Genomic DNA, 16,169 nt, shown 5'->3' with positions numbered 1-16,169 from the left:
GGGGTCAGTATCCTAGAAGAGAGATCAGCATGTAAGATGCTGAGAGGAGATACTGTTAGGAGGAATTAAATCTCAGTATAGCTATAGCAGAGGGTGAGAGGGAAAGATTATGAGATACAAAGATGAGGAGGAGGAGGAGGAGGAGGAGGAGGAGGAGGAGGAGGAGGAGGATGGTACTAGTGGTGGGGGTGGTGGCCGTGGTGACAGCAACAGTTAAAAAGCATTGACAGTGTCCCAGGCATTGTTCTAAGCACTTCACATTATTAATTTATTTGATCCTCACAGAAACCTTTTAAAGTATGTACTATTATTATATCCATTTTACAGATGAGGACACTGAAGAACAGAGAAGTTAAATAACTTGCCCAAGGCCACAAAGCCAGCATGTAAGCAGCCTGGGTATAGAGTCCTTGCCAGATAGAGAGGGACCTGCCACAGTGAACAGTTTGGAACTTTCCCTCTGGGTAATGTGAAGCCATCAAAAGGTATTCAGTAGGATAGGGACATCAGGCATGGCAGAGAAAACCACTCTAGCTGCAGGAAGCAGAATGAACTGGAGGGAGGGGGAGCGGAGACAAGGACTCCAGGTAGGAGGCTGATGTGAGTGCTCAGATGAGAGATAAGAATGAGTTGGACTGCAGGGTGTCGGTGGAGCTAGAGAGAAATGGGTGGATCAGAGAGTGACTGGGAAAGTGGAATCTATGGTACCTGAGGGCTGTCTGTATGGGAAGGTAGTTAAGGATGAACCTCAGGTTTCAGGCTTCAATTCTAGTCCCTGTAATTGTGTGTGAGGTGGGGACTTCCCCCAGGAAAATCAGGGTAAATGGATGCTGGATAGCCAAAACGACTGAGGCCCATATGACAAAAGTCAGAAATAAAACAACAGTCTCCTTCCTTTGCCCCTCCTCAATTTCCTTCTAAGTGACATTCCCTCTGTTTATGTTAAATTATGGTCCTTTGCACTGGATAATGATTTAATCAGAAGAGTTTCATCCCTGCTCACCTGCCCCAACTTGCCTTACTTCCCAAACACAGGCTGTGCCCATTTCATCATTGATGGGATGTCCCTCTTATCTTGTCAACTTCCATTAATTTATAAAAACTTGGCCCATCCTACCTTCCCTGTAGCCCTTATAAATCTCTCTTTTCTGAGCCCCTTTGACCCTTACAATCTCTGGCCCCCATAGTAAGACCACTTCACAGATTGTCAGATGTCTTTCTTGGCTTTGCTTCCATAACAAAACAGTGAGCTCCTTGACCATTATTCCTAACCCCTGCCCCAAGAGTTTTATGAATGTTACCTCATTTGAGTTCTCACCAGTTCTGAAAGGTACAAGGGTAAGCAGTGACATCATCATTCTCACTGTCATCATCATCATCATCATCAATCATCCTCTTGTACAGATGAAGTAGCTAGGACTGAGAGAATCTAAGTGACTTTCCCTTTATGATGTAGCTGGAGAGTGCCAGGTAGGATTAAGAAATTACAAATCCAGTGTCTTTCATTTGCAGGCTTTTAAAAAGTCTACCAGAAATTGGACAATTAATCTATGCCAGTTATTAAGCTCTGTATTTTACATGTTTGTTTTTATGACAATTCTATGAGGTAGTCATTCCTATCATCCCTGTTCTACAGATGAAGAAATTAAAGCTTAGAAAAATGAAATGATTTGCCCAAGGTCTCAGGTGGCTGAGCCAGGACTGGAACACAGGTATATCCATTGCCATTGTGCATTCTCTTCATCACTGTGCTATGCTGCCCCTATCCTTGTTTCCACACCAGGCTGCAGCCCCCCTGCTAAGTGCCCAGACAGAAAGAGGAATTCAAGAAGAAAAGAATGTGGCATGTGTGGTGAGGCAGAGAGAGGAAGAGGAAAGGTGGTCCTGGGTGGCTCTTCATGGTAGGGGAGACCCTCTTGCATTAGAGGAGAGCAGGCTGACATAGAGGGCGTTTCTCTTTTCTTGGGCTCACGTTGCAGATGCCCTTACCTGAAGAAATGTTCCCATCCCCTCCTGTGACAGCCTCTGCATCCTGCTCAAGGTACATTCTTTCCTTTCTAGAATCTTTACTCAGGGTTTGCAAATGGATGACTCCTGGAGTCATCCCTGTTGATGAGGCCAATATAAATGCATGAGGGAGTCCAATTCCAGGCTCTTGTTTGTGTGAGAGCTCAGCGAAGCCCATCCGCAAAGTCACAGCCAACGCTCTGACTGATCAGCTGGAAGGAGGGCGTTTGAAGGTCAAGCCTCTTAAGGAAGCTTCACCAAGCTGCTAGGATACTGCGGGGGCCTAATCTGAGGTGACAAAATCTGCCCTTTGTGCAAGTAAGTATGGAAGGTGTATATTTACAACCAAGGGATCCTCCATGGGCAGAGTTCTAAGAGAGACTTCCTCCTGTGGACCTTTGAGGTTTCCCTGTAGAGAACTTGGTACAGTGGAAAGGGTGTGGACTTTGGTGTCCCAGACGTAAGTCCCAGCTGTGCCACTTTGAGAAATTATCTCCACCTCTCGGACATTCAGTTTCTTCACATACAATGGAGACAGTAATATCCTGAATAATATTGTGCTCAAGCATTTGCTCTGAGAATTACTTTAAATGAGTTATATAAAATGCTTATTACAATTCATGGAACAAATTAGGTGCTCACCTTACAATCCCTTCTTTCTTCCACCCAGGGAGATAGGTCTAATAATTGGTCAGGTCTAGTCCTGATCTTTTGTGTTTATGAGCTATGTGTTTCTGCAGGGAGAGATTTGAAGTAGTCAGGCTTATTAATCTCCCTATAACCTGTAGAGTAATTAGAATGTTTATTCTCGGCTCTTTGGGATGAAGTAACTATAATTACAGGACCAAATTAAATGGCATTATCTTTTATTGTCTTATACTGTTTGTAGGCTTTCTCTGCCAAGTTCCTTTTAGGAATCCGAGAATTTTCCCCACATCAACTTTCTTTTTCTAAATGCTGAACCTCCCTGCAGGTTGCAGGTTCAGAGTCTACTGGTATCTCCTGACTGTGTTGGGACGTGTCTAAAGAGTCCATTTTTGCTGCCCTTCGCAGAGATGGCCAGCTGCCCTTTAAAAATTTCTGCTCCTTTGTGTAGTGCAGAATTACTGCTCGGAAGTGGCTGCCTACCCAGAGGCTACAGTTTTTAGCCCCCTCACATCCAGGAGGTGCCGCATCCCCAGCTCTCTCCAGTGGAATGTGAACAGAGGACATGTGTGCACCTTCTGACCTGAGGTGGGTCAGGAAGGAGGTGGCCTCCTCCAATATTTTTTCACCCATCTTGTGGCTTCATAAAGACACCAGGGACATCTTGGAAGGCGTGACAATAGCAGAACTGCCGTCAAATTGGTCCCTGAGTGACTGCATGAAGCACAATCCCCCGCTGTCACTGATTGGGAAAATCTGGTTGTAATTCACACACGTTAGATCGCTGAGATTTTAAGTTTTATCTATTAGAGCAGTTTTCTTTATCTTAACAAGTACATTAATTCTGCATCCCCGATAAGGTGTGAAGCCATACTTCTAGTCCTGACAAGGCGGGAGGGCAGGCAGACATGGCAGTGAATGCATTTCAAAACAGCACAGCAAGTGCCGTAGAAGTAGAATAAGGATGCCAAGGGCACAAAGAGGAGAGTGAGAATGATTTCCCAGAAACTTTGGGCTGGGTCTTCAGAGATGAATGGGAGTTAGCCAGCAGAGAGAAAGCAGTCAAGATTTTTCCAGGCAAAAGGAACAGTAGGAGCAACACATGGGATTGTCAAAAGGTGAGATGCATGGGTCGCCACAAGAAAGTCCTTGTTGTGAAGTAAAACATCATCTAGGTGGTGGATTGAAGAATATTTTCCATCAACTACAAGTGGACAGCATTTGACAAAGGCTACATGGGTGGTATAGAGAATAATTTGCTCTCAGGGCTAATAGGAGAGAGAGACCACCAGAGGCTACTGTCAAGAAATGAAGAAGGCATCATGCAGGATGGTGTAGGTCTGGAACTGTACCTTACATAAAGCTGGTGATGTTGAGTAAGAACATAATTTGTTAGTTTATTGGTCATCCTGTTTTTTTAGACCGTAAGGTTCTTCAGGACAGGGATCAGGCTGTATTCATCTCTGAATTCCCAGAGCAGTGTCCTACCCTTAGGAGGCATTGAATGAGGATGTAGCAAAAGGATTGAATTAAGTGTTTCTGAGGGTGACCTTGCCAGCTCCATGTGTTGGGAATTGAACATCAGAGGCCACAGGAATTTCCCAGTGCAAGAATCTTCCGCCATGGTCATGGGGTTTCTGTAGATCTCAACTTTATCTACAAATTGCAACTAAGATTGTGTTTGAATATTGACCTCGCCCCAAGCAACATATTAGACTAAGTGCCAGAACTAGGCTTTTAAGTTTCTGCACCCTTCTCTCTCTTATTCCATTAGTAGTTAGAGAATTCCTTTTGTATACACAGGGTTCCTCCAAACTGGCCAGGGCACAAAGTCATCTTCCTGAAATAGGGAGACTTCACACCCCAAATATACTCAGTGTAATGTCCCCTTACACCTCCCCACCAAGTCACGGTCTCATGATTTACTGATCTCTAACATTCTTTGTCCCTGTGATATTTACAATGTTGATTATCTATCAGTGAAATGGGAAAGAAAGCAGCATATAGAAAATGACAAGACTTGGGTAATTCACATACTGGGTTGCCAGTTCTCGAATTATTAAGACATGACAATTTTGATGACTCCAGTCGATTTTGTAAGTAATAAGACTCTTGGTGTCTCAAGGTGAAAGTCTAGGCTCCTTACCAGGACAGAAAAACTCTGCTTCTCTCCAGCCTCATCAGCAGTTACTCTGTCCACTCAGTTCACACCTGGACTCCATGTCCTTAGGCATGTACTGTTCCTTAACACGCTTTACATACACTGCTGGTTCTCTGTTCTGGAGCTGTCTATCTAGTCCTTGATGATGCAGTTCAAATGTCTCTTCTGCGTAGTTTTCCCAGAACTTCCCAGTGGAATTTTATCTATTCTTGCTTTCTGAAAAGCACTCAACTTGGAACAGAGAGGAAGAAAATTTGCATTAAGGAGCAGCTGGGTTTTTCTTGTTGTTTTTTCTATTAAGTTTTTTTAATCGTAATAAAATACACACAACATAAAATTTACCATCTGAGCCATTTTTAACTGTACAGTTCAGTAGTGCTAACTATATTCACATTGTTGTGCAGCCAATCACTGGAACTTTTTTGTCTTGAAAAACTGAAACTCTTCCCATTAAACAGTTTATTTCTCTCATCCTCTGGCTCCTGGCAACTATAATTATACTTTCTATTTCTAGGAATTTGATTACTCTAGATACCTCAAATAGTAGGATCACATATTTGTCTTTTTGTGACTGGCTTATTTTACTTAGCATTATGTCCTTAAGACTCATCTACTCTGTACCATGTGTCAAAGTTTTCTTCCCTTTTAAGGCTTAATAATATAGTGTATGGATATACCACATTTATTTAGCCATTCATCTGTCGACCCCTTGGCTTGCTTCTACTTTTTAGCTATTATGACTGACGATGCTATGAACATAGGTATACAAATATCTCTTGGAGACCCTGCTTTCAGTTATTTTGGGCATATAGCCAGAACTGGTATTGCTGCATCATATGTTAATCCAATTTTTTTATTTTTTGAGGAGCTGTCGTATGGTTTTCCATAATGGCTGGATCATTTTATATTCCTATCACCAGTACCTAAGTTCCAATTTCTGCACCTCTTTGCCAACACTTTGTTATTTTCTGGGTTTTTGTTTGTTTTGCTAAAAGCCATTCTAATGGGTGTGAAGTCATATTTCAATGTGGTTTTTATTTACATTTTTTTTAATGATTAGTGATGTTGGATAGGACATCTTTTCATATGCGTTTTGGCCAACTGTATATCTTTGGAGAAATGTCTATTCAAGTCCTCTGCTCAGTTTTATTTGGGTCACTTAGGTTTTTGTTGTTGCTGTTAATTTGTAGAATTCTTTACATATTCTAGATATTGACCCTTATCAGATAATTGATTTGCAAGTTTTTTTTTCTCCCCAAAACATGCTTTTTCATTTTGTTGATTGGTGTCCTTTGATGTGTAGAAGTTTTAAATTTTGATGAAACCCAGTTATGTATTTTAACCTTTGTTGCTTCTGCTTTGGGGGCTATATCCAAGAAATCATTGCTAAATCCAATGTCATGAAGCTTTTACGCTATTTTTTGGTCAGTGTTTTACAGTTTTCAGTCTCATGTTTATGTCTTTGATCCATTTTGAATTACTTTTTATATATGGTGCAGATAAGGTTCCAACGTCATTCTTTTGTGGATATCTGTTTTTTTTTTCAGCACTATTTGTTGAAAAGACTGTCCTTTCCACATTGAATGACCTTGGTACCCTTGTCAAAAATCATTTGACCATATATGCAAGGGTTTATTTGTGGACTCTACTGTATTTCACTGATCTGTATGTCTTTCTGCCAGTACTACACTGTTTTGATTACTGTAACTTTGTAATAAATTTTGAAATCAGGAAGTATGAGACCTCTACTCTTGTTCTTTCTTTTCTAGATTATTTTGGCTATTTGGTATCTCTTCAGATTCTGTGTGAATTTTAGGATGCAATTTTTTATTTTTACAGAAAATGCAGCTGTGATTTGACAGGTATTGCATTAAATCTATAGGTCATTTTGGGTCATACTGACATCTTAACACTATTATGTCTTCCAATCCATGAACATGGAATGTGTTTCCATTAATTTGTGTCTTTGCACGGCATTTGGTTTGAACGAGCAATCAAGGGTTTGACCTATACTATTCCACATCTCATTAATCACAAATGCCTATTGGTGATTATTCAGAAATAAGTTCCATAGTGGTGCCTGGGTGGCTCAGTCCGTTAAGCATCTGCTTTGGCTCAGGTCATGATCTCGTGGTTCATGAGTTCAAGCCCTGCATCGGGCTCTGTGCTGATAGCTCAGACCCTGGAGCCTGCTTTGGATTCTGTGTCTCCCTATCCTTCTGACCCTTTCCTATCCTATCCCTTTCCTGCCCCACTCTGTCTCTCTCTCTCTCTCAAAAGTAAATAAACTTAAAAAAAAAAAAGAAATAAGTTCTGCAAAGGAGTTTGCTTTTATGAGGACTTGGAATGTTTCTTCCTCACATTTTTTTTTTTACACATAGAAAGGAGATCACTTAACTTTAAAGTTCCCCTTTACTATTTGTTCCCAGGAAATGTGTAGCTCAATTTTAATAATTATGTACCATCTGTTATAACTTAATAATTATGAAGATCTATGTATTTGTGTCTTTACTTTTCCTCAGGTTTTAAATGTCTACTGTAATTTATAATTTCTCCTGCCCTAGTATTTGTTTTTCTATTATATGCATTGTTCTAAGTTGCCTTAAGTACATTGTAAGTTGAAGTGTGGCTGTAAAAGCATAATTTCTAAAATGAAAGGTGTGTGTTCTTATCACCATATTATAGGTGAGGAAAATGAAGTTAAGAATGGATAAGCAACTTCAACCGCTCATACAGGTCACAAGTAGCAGAGCTAGGATTCAAATCTAGATCTCTCTGATTGCAAAGCCCAAGCTTTCATCTCTGCTCTATGTCAGTGAGATTAGATACCTGCCCAGCTCAAACTGTAGTGGGTGCAGAAAACTAGGTGGACAAATATTGTCATAAATAACTCTCATATCAGCCAGGATAAGAGCTGCAGAAGGGAGGTTTGGGGGATGGAAACCTAAGGAGATTGAAGTTTCTTGGAATGGAGGGGATTCCAAACTGAATGTTCTGAATGTATCACAGGTGGATGCATGAAGCAAGAACTTTTTAAAAGATAGTTTGGGGAGTTGTCTCATCTTTGGGTTAAGAAATAAGAAGCACTGTGTATTAGGTTTTTGCTATATGCTATTCTAATCCTTATGGGATGGACATACACCAGTGTCTGCTCAGCATCCCTTCCTTTGGGGAAACCACTCCTTCTCATTCCAGGAGATTCAGTAAAGGGTAACCTCATGCACTCCCTGCCTGGTCATAATACTCCTCCCCTGACCACAGTGAGAGACAAGCTAGGCCCAAGGTATGGCAAGTGAGCCTTTTCAGGACTTTTCCAAAGGACCTTTGAGGAAGATACTCTTTTCTTTGATATCATCAAGTATAAGGATGATATAAGCTGGACACACTTGTGGCTGTTTTTGCTGACCCCATGGAAGTACGCATGCAGAGAGTAGAAGAAGAACAGAGGAAGAAAAGAACCCCGATGACGTTGTTGAAGCATCTCAGTTGAGCCAGACCAAATGCTAGGTACTTTTTCAGCATTTTAGTTGAGAGAAACAACAAATTCCCTTTTCTGCGTACACTGATTTACACTGAATAGCTTCTATTTCAAGCCAGAAGAGAACTGACAGGAGGGGATAAGGTAAGAGCATGGACTACTGTTTGAATCCTCACTCCATCATTTGCTAGTTAGGTACCCTTGAGAAAAGGTTTTAATTCTCTGATTTTCAGTTTCCTCTTTCATCCATGAATTCGTGGAGTTCTTGTGAGGAATGGGGGAGAAATTGCATGCAAATGCTAGATTAGGGCCTGGCATAAGTGATCTTCCTAAACATGTAAACTCTTGTAAATACATAACAAATTCATGAGGTGTAGCAAGAAATTGAGGCTAAGGAGAGTTCACACATATGTACTGGATGTCCCACATTTCAGATGTCAGATCCTGAATGGAAGCTTCCATGGGACACCAACTGATTGGGTGTTTACGTTCTGCTCCTGGAACATAAGATCCGTATTTCCTGACAGCAGTGGGAGGGGTGGAGGAGCCTGCCCCTTAGTCCCAGCTGTCTTTCACCTTGCTGTGAAATGTGTGGAAATCTTCCCCACCCTTTCTCTCTCAGAATAGGCCCCTTCAGACCTACCAGCTGAAGAGAAGGTAGGAAGCCAGGCTGCATTTGTTCAGGTGGATAGAATAGCATCAGACTAGCTTGGAGCTCAAATATTGAATCATAATTCTTCAGGCATCTTTGTATTTAAATCATATCCCTGTCAAACTCACATTTGATATGCACTAATTAATGCTCCCCATGAATTGTACCAGCTTCTCTGGGGTGTGTGTGTGTGTGTGTGTGTGTGTGTGTGTGTGTGTGTAGAGACAGAGAGATTCCTATAAATTGGAGTGATCAAATATCAGCATCTGTCAGAGTCAAATTCAGCAAAGTTGGCTCTTTGTTGCTGATGGGTGCCTTGTGGATGAGAGGGGTGGGTACAAGTTATTAGACAAATATGAATCATTTATGAATAAATCACCTACAGCAAATGAAGCTATTTTTTTTAATTGTTATTATCCCTCAAAGCAGGATCTCAAGCTGGATTGAAGAGGTAAAGCCAAATTCCCAGTGTGGAATTCCACATTCCAATTCCAGTAATTCCAATCCTATTGCCCCCTCCCATTCAAAATGGTAGGGACATTACTGGCAAGATATGGCTGGGATTTGGCTGAGGGAGGAGGCAGATGTTGGGTCATTTCAGGTGGGATATTCATAGTTTCCACTGTAAAGAGAATTTTTAAGTGCCCCTTTGTGCAATATGGGAAAATGGTTTTGAATAGGAGAGTCGATAAAAGTGGACAACCAGTAGACTGTGCTTATAATTATACCTAGGGGTGAGATGTACAATACATTGCCAGCAGAAGTGGGAATTAAAACCACTTGCAAAGTTATTATCCCTAGAGGAAAAGGAATTTGTGAAAGTTTGACTAATTGGAGGAGAAAGCAGATCAGTGGTGAGGACTAAACTAGTTAAACTCGGAGGCTCCTCTTACATTCACATCTGGAGGAAGAGAGGACCTTGGCTTTATAGTTGGAGCAGTCCAGGTTTGAGTCTGAGCAGTTTTATATAACATGAAGTTGGGCAAGCCATGCCTCCCCTCTGAGCCTGCTTCCTTGCTTCCTGAATGGGGGATAGGTTATCCCTACAGGGTTCATGGGAAGCTTATATGATATGTTGTATGTATAAAATACCTTCTCCTAGCTCTACTTAGTTCTTTCTTCTTTCCCTCTATAATTCTCTCCTCTGTTCCTGACACATTATATATTCTACTTTTGCCTCCATCATAAAATTTATTTGAAATTTTTATGAGTTATGCCACATGGTATATAATATGTTAGAGCTGCCCGTGTTTAAATTAAAACCTTTCTTCCAGGACTGTGCAAATCATAGCAAACAAAATACAGATGACAGTAGCCTTATCAGTTATGAAGGATATGTCTAGCTGACCATCAAAATTCAAGCTCAGCCTTTCATAGAAGTAGAATAGAGTATAAACTTGGAAATAGTTTTCAAGTCATCTAGCAGTTATATTTGCCAGCACCCCTGTATTTAGGAAATGCCATATGATTAGTTTTCACCAATGGAATGTAAGAATAAATGTGTTACTTCCACATCAAGGTAATCAGTGGATATGGTTTCTTCATTCTTTTTCCTTTTCTAATGACTTAATGTAAACAAGCTTGGTGTTCTTGGAAACCAAGTGTCAAAGACAGAGGTAACCTATATCCCCAACTCACCAGTTGAAAGAAAGCCACTCACCAATCAGGAACTTGAATAAGAAATAAACTCTCATCCTGTCTGAGGCGTATATACTTTAGATTTCTTTGTTATAGCAGCTACGGTTACCCTTACCAATACATCAGGATAGACCAGGATGACAGATTATATCTACTTATGGAAATATGGTGGTGAAAGCCAACACATCAATGACAGGATCTGGTTACCCAGCAGTGTGAACCGATTTGGGGTTAAACTAGAATGCCTCTAGGTTGTCATAATACCCTAACCTAGTAACACCAATATCTATTTAATAAGTTTGCTATGTTCCAGGCCCAGTGATATGCACTTCACATCAATTTTTTTCTTCAGACCTTGCAGCAACCCTATGAGATAGCCCCATTTAAGATAAGAATATTGATGGCTGCTGGTGAATATAAGAGAGTTATATGGTCAGACAGGCCACAAGGAGTGGATTTGTATCTGGATCTTTCAGACTGCCGAGCCTGAATTCCTCACCACTGAACCATGCTGCCTCCTGAAATCCATGACTTCACATTTTTAAGTGCTTGCCATACGTATCATGCCTTTGTTCCAGGAATTACTCATAAGTTTGGCTGTGGGGAATTAGTTGGAAGACCAATGTGAATAGCTCAGTTTGTATTGCAGCATTTGGTAATTTTTTTGCTCTGTTTAAGAAGGAGAAGGGAGATAAAGGATGGGAGTGAACACTAATAGAGCTTCTACAATGTACCAGGTACACTCACATTCAAATGTTAACTTGTTAAAATCTTCTGAGATTAGTATCACAATCACCGTTGTACAGACGAGGAAGCTAAAAATTAGTTATCAAAAAGTTTGTCTATTTGGTCATTCATTTCTTTAATACATATTTATGAACTTTCCACTATGTTGCCAGGTACTGTGTTGGCCATAGGAAATTCCAAAATGACCAAGGCAAACTTGGTCCCTGACATGTTAAAACTTATGGTCTAGCTTCTGCCATAAAAGGTAGCAAGCAAACTGTCACTGAGAGTGATCTGGCAAAATTTGAATGCCTACATATCGGGGAAATATAGTTCTAGAGGGAACTCTGACATGGAGTAGAAACTGTACTGGGTGATTTCTGGGGCTCCTTCTTGTACTAATTGTCCAGATATACAAGATCTGTTTGGTCAAAAAGAATCACCAGAAATAATCACGGGAGAGAGAAAACAAATGACAGAGAAAAGAAGCAAACAGGCACAAGGGCTTTTTGTCTATCTGAATTCTGGCTTGTAGTAATTGTTCAATAAATGTTAACTAGCTTCAGTCACAACTAAAATAATTCCTGTGTTCTATAAACAACTTCAAATGCTTCCTTTCAGCTGAGCATCATTGTTTACAGCTCCCAACATATAAAATGAATTATCATTTAAGTTATTTCTGTTTTCCATATTATGTTATTCTTGATGCTATAATACATATTTTCTCATGTAACTCTCACAGTAATTTTACAAGTAGTTCATCAGTAAGGGTAGGGTAGGTTATGGTTCAGTCACCAGCTTTTCTAAAATCTTTGTGGCTTAAAACAACAATTTATCTCTTACTCATGCTACATGTCCGTCATAGGTTGGTGACTCTCTTCAGTGTTTTATTTAATTTTGACCCCGAGACTCACAGTGATAGGGCAGCCACTGTAGACACTGAGGCTGTTACAGCAGAGGGAAAAGAGAACATGGTGAAGCACACACTGGCTCCCAAAGCTCCCGCCTGGAAGTGCCGCCCATCACTTCTCTCCATATTTCATTGAACAAAATAAGTCGGAAGGCCTTGCCTGAGCTTATTTGGGATGACAAAGTATGATCCTAACATATGCCCAGAGTAAGAGGATCAAATATTTGTTCGCAGCCCTGATGACTGCTTTAGGAAGGTATTATTTATTATACCCAGTTTGCAGAGGAAATTGAGTTTGGGGGAGGAGACGGAATGCTAAATAACTTGTTGGAGTTTAGAGCACTGGGCAGGAGAGTGCAATGCCATCTACTTGATTCTAAATCCGTGTTCCCAAATTCTTCATCTGTACTCCAGAGCTCATCTTCCTGCCTCCTCAGGACCTTGCCCCACCCAGTGTCACCTCTCTCTACATACTCATCTTTCCTTTTTCTCCTGGTTTCTTCCCCTCAGCATGCGTAAGTATCTTTATATTTTAACACAAGAAAGATTTGCTTCCTGAACTTAGCCTGTACCTCCAGCCACTGCCCTACGTTCCACCTTCCTCCCTACCACACTTTTGGAAAATGCACTACAGTATTGCTCATCTCCCAATCGTCCCCTGCATTCTGGACTCTGCTCTTATCACTCCACTAAAATGACTCTTCATTGACCTACGCACTTGACATCCGATGGTCTTTTGTCAATGTTTATTTCAAGCTTGATCTCTCAATAACTTGTGGACTGATGACCACTCCCTCCTCCTTAAATCTCCCTTTCCTTTGACTCGCAAACCCTATCCTTCTCCAGGCTTTCCCCTTGCATCTCTGGCTGTGCCTCAGTGCCCTCTCTAAGGCTCTTCCTCTTTTCCTATCCCTTAACTGTTGGTGTTCTAGAGGGCTGAGTTTTAGACTCTTTTCTATTCTTACTCCATCCACTCTCTGAGAAGTCTCATAACTCTCATATATTTAATTACTTCTACAGGTTGATGACTCCTACAATGATAGCTTATATCCAGAACTAACTCTGGAGCTACAGGCATACAGACCTATTTGCCACTCAGACATCATTGCTTAAATGGTTCATAGTGACCTCAAAATCAACATTTTGGGGAAGTGATGACTCCATGGATGGTTTTGGTAAATTTCATCTGGGGGATGTCTGGGGTATTTAACCTCACTTTAAATTGGGTTTGGAAGCTTGTCTGTGGGTTGTTGTTAGAGCCAGATAGGCAACTTTTTCTTACTCCTGTTTTATAAGAGGAAAATTTGGTCTTTGCATGCACCTGGCCTTTCTTTGCCTTTCTCTGGAAGAATTAAAGTAATTTTTTTTGAATATGAATTTAAGAATAATATCTAGGCATGTTCCGCTCAGATCCTTCTTCCTTCTCTCTCTTAAGAGAGGGTGTCTTCAGAAAGCACTGGTTTCCCTTTGCTCACTCATTCCTCAGGTTTTATCTAGCCAGACATCTAAGGTAAGATAGTTCAGCTCTGCTTTGGACTGGGAGCCATGACTGCCCAGTTGGGGGGTTAAAAATGTACAAGCCTCTTCCACAAGGAGCTTCCCATGAAAGCCTGCCCTCTCTCCCAATGTGCCAAATCACATAAACACATTTCCATCTCTGGATCCTTTGTCTCCATTCCAGTTTGTTTAAGCTTTTTGCAGTTTTATATTGTACCTCTTCAAGGAAAGAGAAAAGGGGAAGAAAAATAGTACTTTTTAATGCCTACTGTGGGCTAATTTAATCATCTCATTTTCACATCAGTTTCACAATCCTGTTAGACCAGCATTGTTATTATCCCATTTAACAATGGAGGAAACCACAGCTCAGAGAAATTAAGCAATTTGTCCAAGGACACACAGTGAGTTTGTTCATTCAGAAACTATTTATTGAGTGTTGGGGCAGAGTCAAAAATTGAACCCAGAATATTTTTCTTTCAAAGTCCTTATCCTGTTAACACAGGACATTGCTGCTTCTCTATCTAGAGGGTTAGATCCCCACGGGCATAACCCTTTCCACAGATCCCCCAGCGCATATGAACTTGCATTAACTAAAAACATCCTTAGACCTGTAAATGTAAAAAGCAGGAATTCAATTAATGCCATCAGAGTTGACAGGGTTTGAGATCTGGGCTCCTTATCTAACTACCAAATCTTCCTCTCTACTGAGTGGCCAGTCCTCTTTCAATACCTGGTGCTCTCCCTGAGTCCAGTTTTGCCGAGAATCATTAAACCAGAGACCACAGAACTTCCAGGAGCTTCAGAATCCACCTAGTCCAATGCCCCATGTTTATGAAGAAGGACCTGATCCCAGAAAGGGCAGGTGCTTGGCCCACAGCCACACAGCGATTTAATAGCAGAGTTTGGAAGGAGAGCCCTGGTTAACTGGTGGCCTTGGAAACCATATTCTGTTCATTTTGCTAGGAAGCCCTTAGCTAGACCTGCAGAATATCTTGGCCAGTTGGTTTAAAGGATTTCTTTTTCACTCTTCTCACTGACTGAACTCCTGAAACAGATTGGACTGAACAACTGAGCAGTAGGGAGGCAAAGTAAACAGAATGGGTCCTTGTGCCCCCGGCATGTCTGTTGTCTGCAGCGACTTGTCACTGCCTGTGAGGCTGACAGACACAGCTGCTCCTTCGCGGGGTTCTCAGACTCCTCCTGGTGTGTGAAGAGACCCACAGTCGCAATGCCAGGACAGGAGAGAGCCTGCACGTCCCTTTCCTGGGGATCCCCTGCATTATCCTTAGATGCGTGTGTGTGAATGGAGGCGTGTTGGGGTGAGGCCTTCCTGTGACAACAGCACACGTTTAAAATCTGAATCGGCAAATCTTCCCTGGCCCCAGCTAAGCACCACACAGATTCTTGGAGGCCTGGCCAAGCTCCACACTCAAGCAGAAGGGGCCCATGACCTGTTACTTTTCAGAAGCAGAGTTCCAGTTAGCATTGACTTAACCTGTTTGAGTCTTACATTCTAAACTGTCACCTCACATTTGTCACTTCAACTCTCTGAAGTCTAGCTGTCCCCATTGTAAGATTAAGTGGCTAATGTCTATTTTGTAGCATTGTTTAGAGTCAGTCAGAAACTAAAGTTCCTCCAAGTGGAATATGTTTTACAGAAGGATTCCATTTGGGTAACAATCTATTTAATTGAATTTTAATGCCAACACATACCACAAGTAGCTAGGCTGTCCCTTAGCATATGCAATGTTTTTGTGAAAATTTGAAAAAAAAAATAGCCCTTTTGGTCAGTCATAGCCTCAGGTGCAGACTTGGCAAGTCGAGGTGCCTTCCAGTGAAAGAAAAATTGTTTCTGCCTACAGCTAGACCTTGCCCTATGCCTGAACGCTCAGCTTGGTGAACACAGGATGGGCAGGACTTCAGCCCATCCTCACTCTCTCATCTGGGCATCTGTGTGTGGGGCACAAGCGGTACAGCCACGCGCAGATGCCCTGTCCAAACACATTCACCCCCTCTTAGCAATCAACTCCTTCACCTGTCGCACTTCCTAATGTAGCCCTTAAAGGCATTTGAGTTTGATTTCTTTTGGGACCAATGATATCCCACACTGAGCACAGTGCCTGTGACACACAGCAGGGTCCAAATGAATATCTTCTCAGAGCGGCACCTGGATGGCTCAGTCAGTTAAGCATCTGATTCTTGGTTTCAGCTCAGGTTGTGATCTCAGGGTTCATGAGTTTGAGCCCGGCATCGGGCAGTGCACAGCCTGCTTGGGATTCTGTCTCATTCCTTCTCTCTCTGCCCCTCCCATGGGGTGCATGCGCTCTCTCTCTCTCTCAAGATGAATAAATAAACTTAAAAAAATATACCTTTATGGAAAAGGAGGGGAGGTTAAATATGATAACCTATGTAACAATGCCCCATGCATAATTCAAGGAATGCTTATTGCATGAGT

The sequence above is a fragment of the Acinonyx jubatus genome, chromosome C1, assembly GCF_027475565.1.
Source record: "Acinonyx jubatus isolate Ajub_Pintada_27869175 chromosome C1, VMU_Ajub_asm_v1.0, whole genome shotgun sequence".
In the NCBI taxonomy this organism is placed as follows: Eukaryota; Metazoa; Chordata; class Mammalia; order Carnivora; family Felidae; genus Acinonyx; species Acinonyx jubatus.
The sequence above is the reverse complement of the archived record's forward strand: the minus strand, read 5'-3'. Positions refer to the sequence as shown.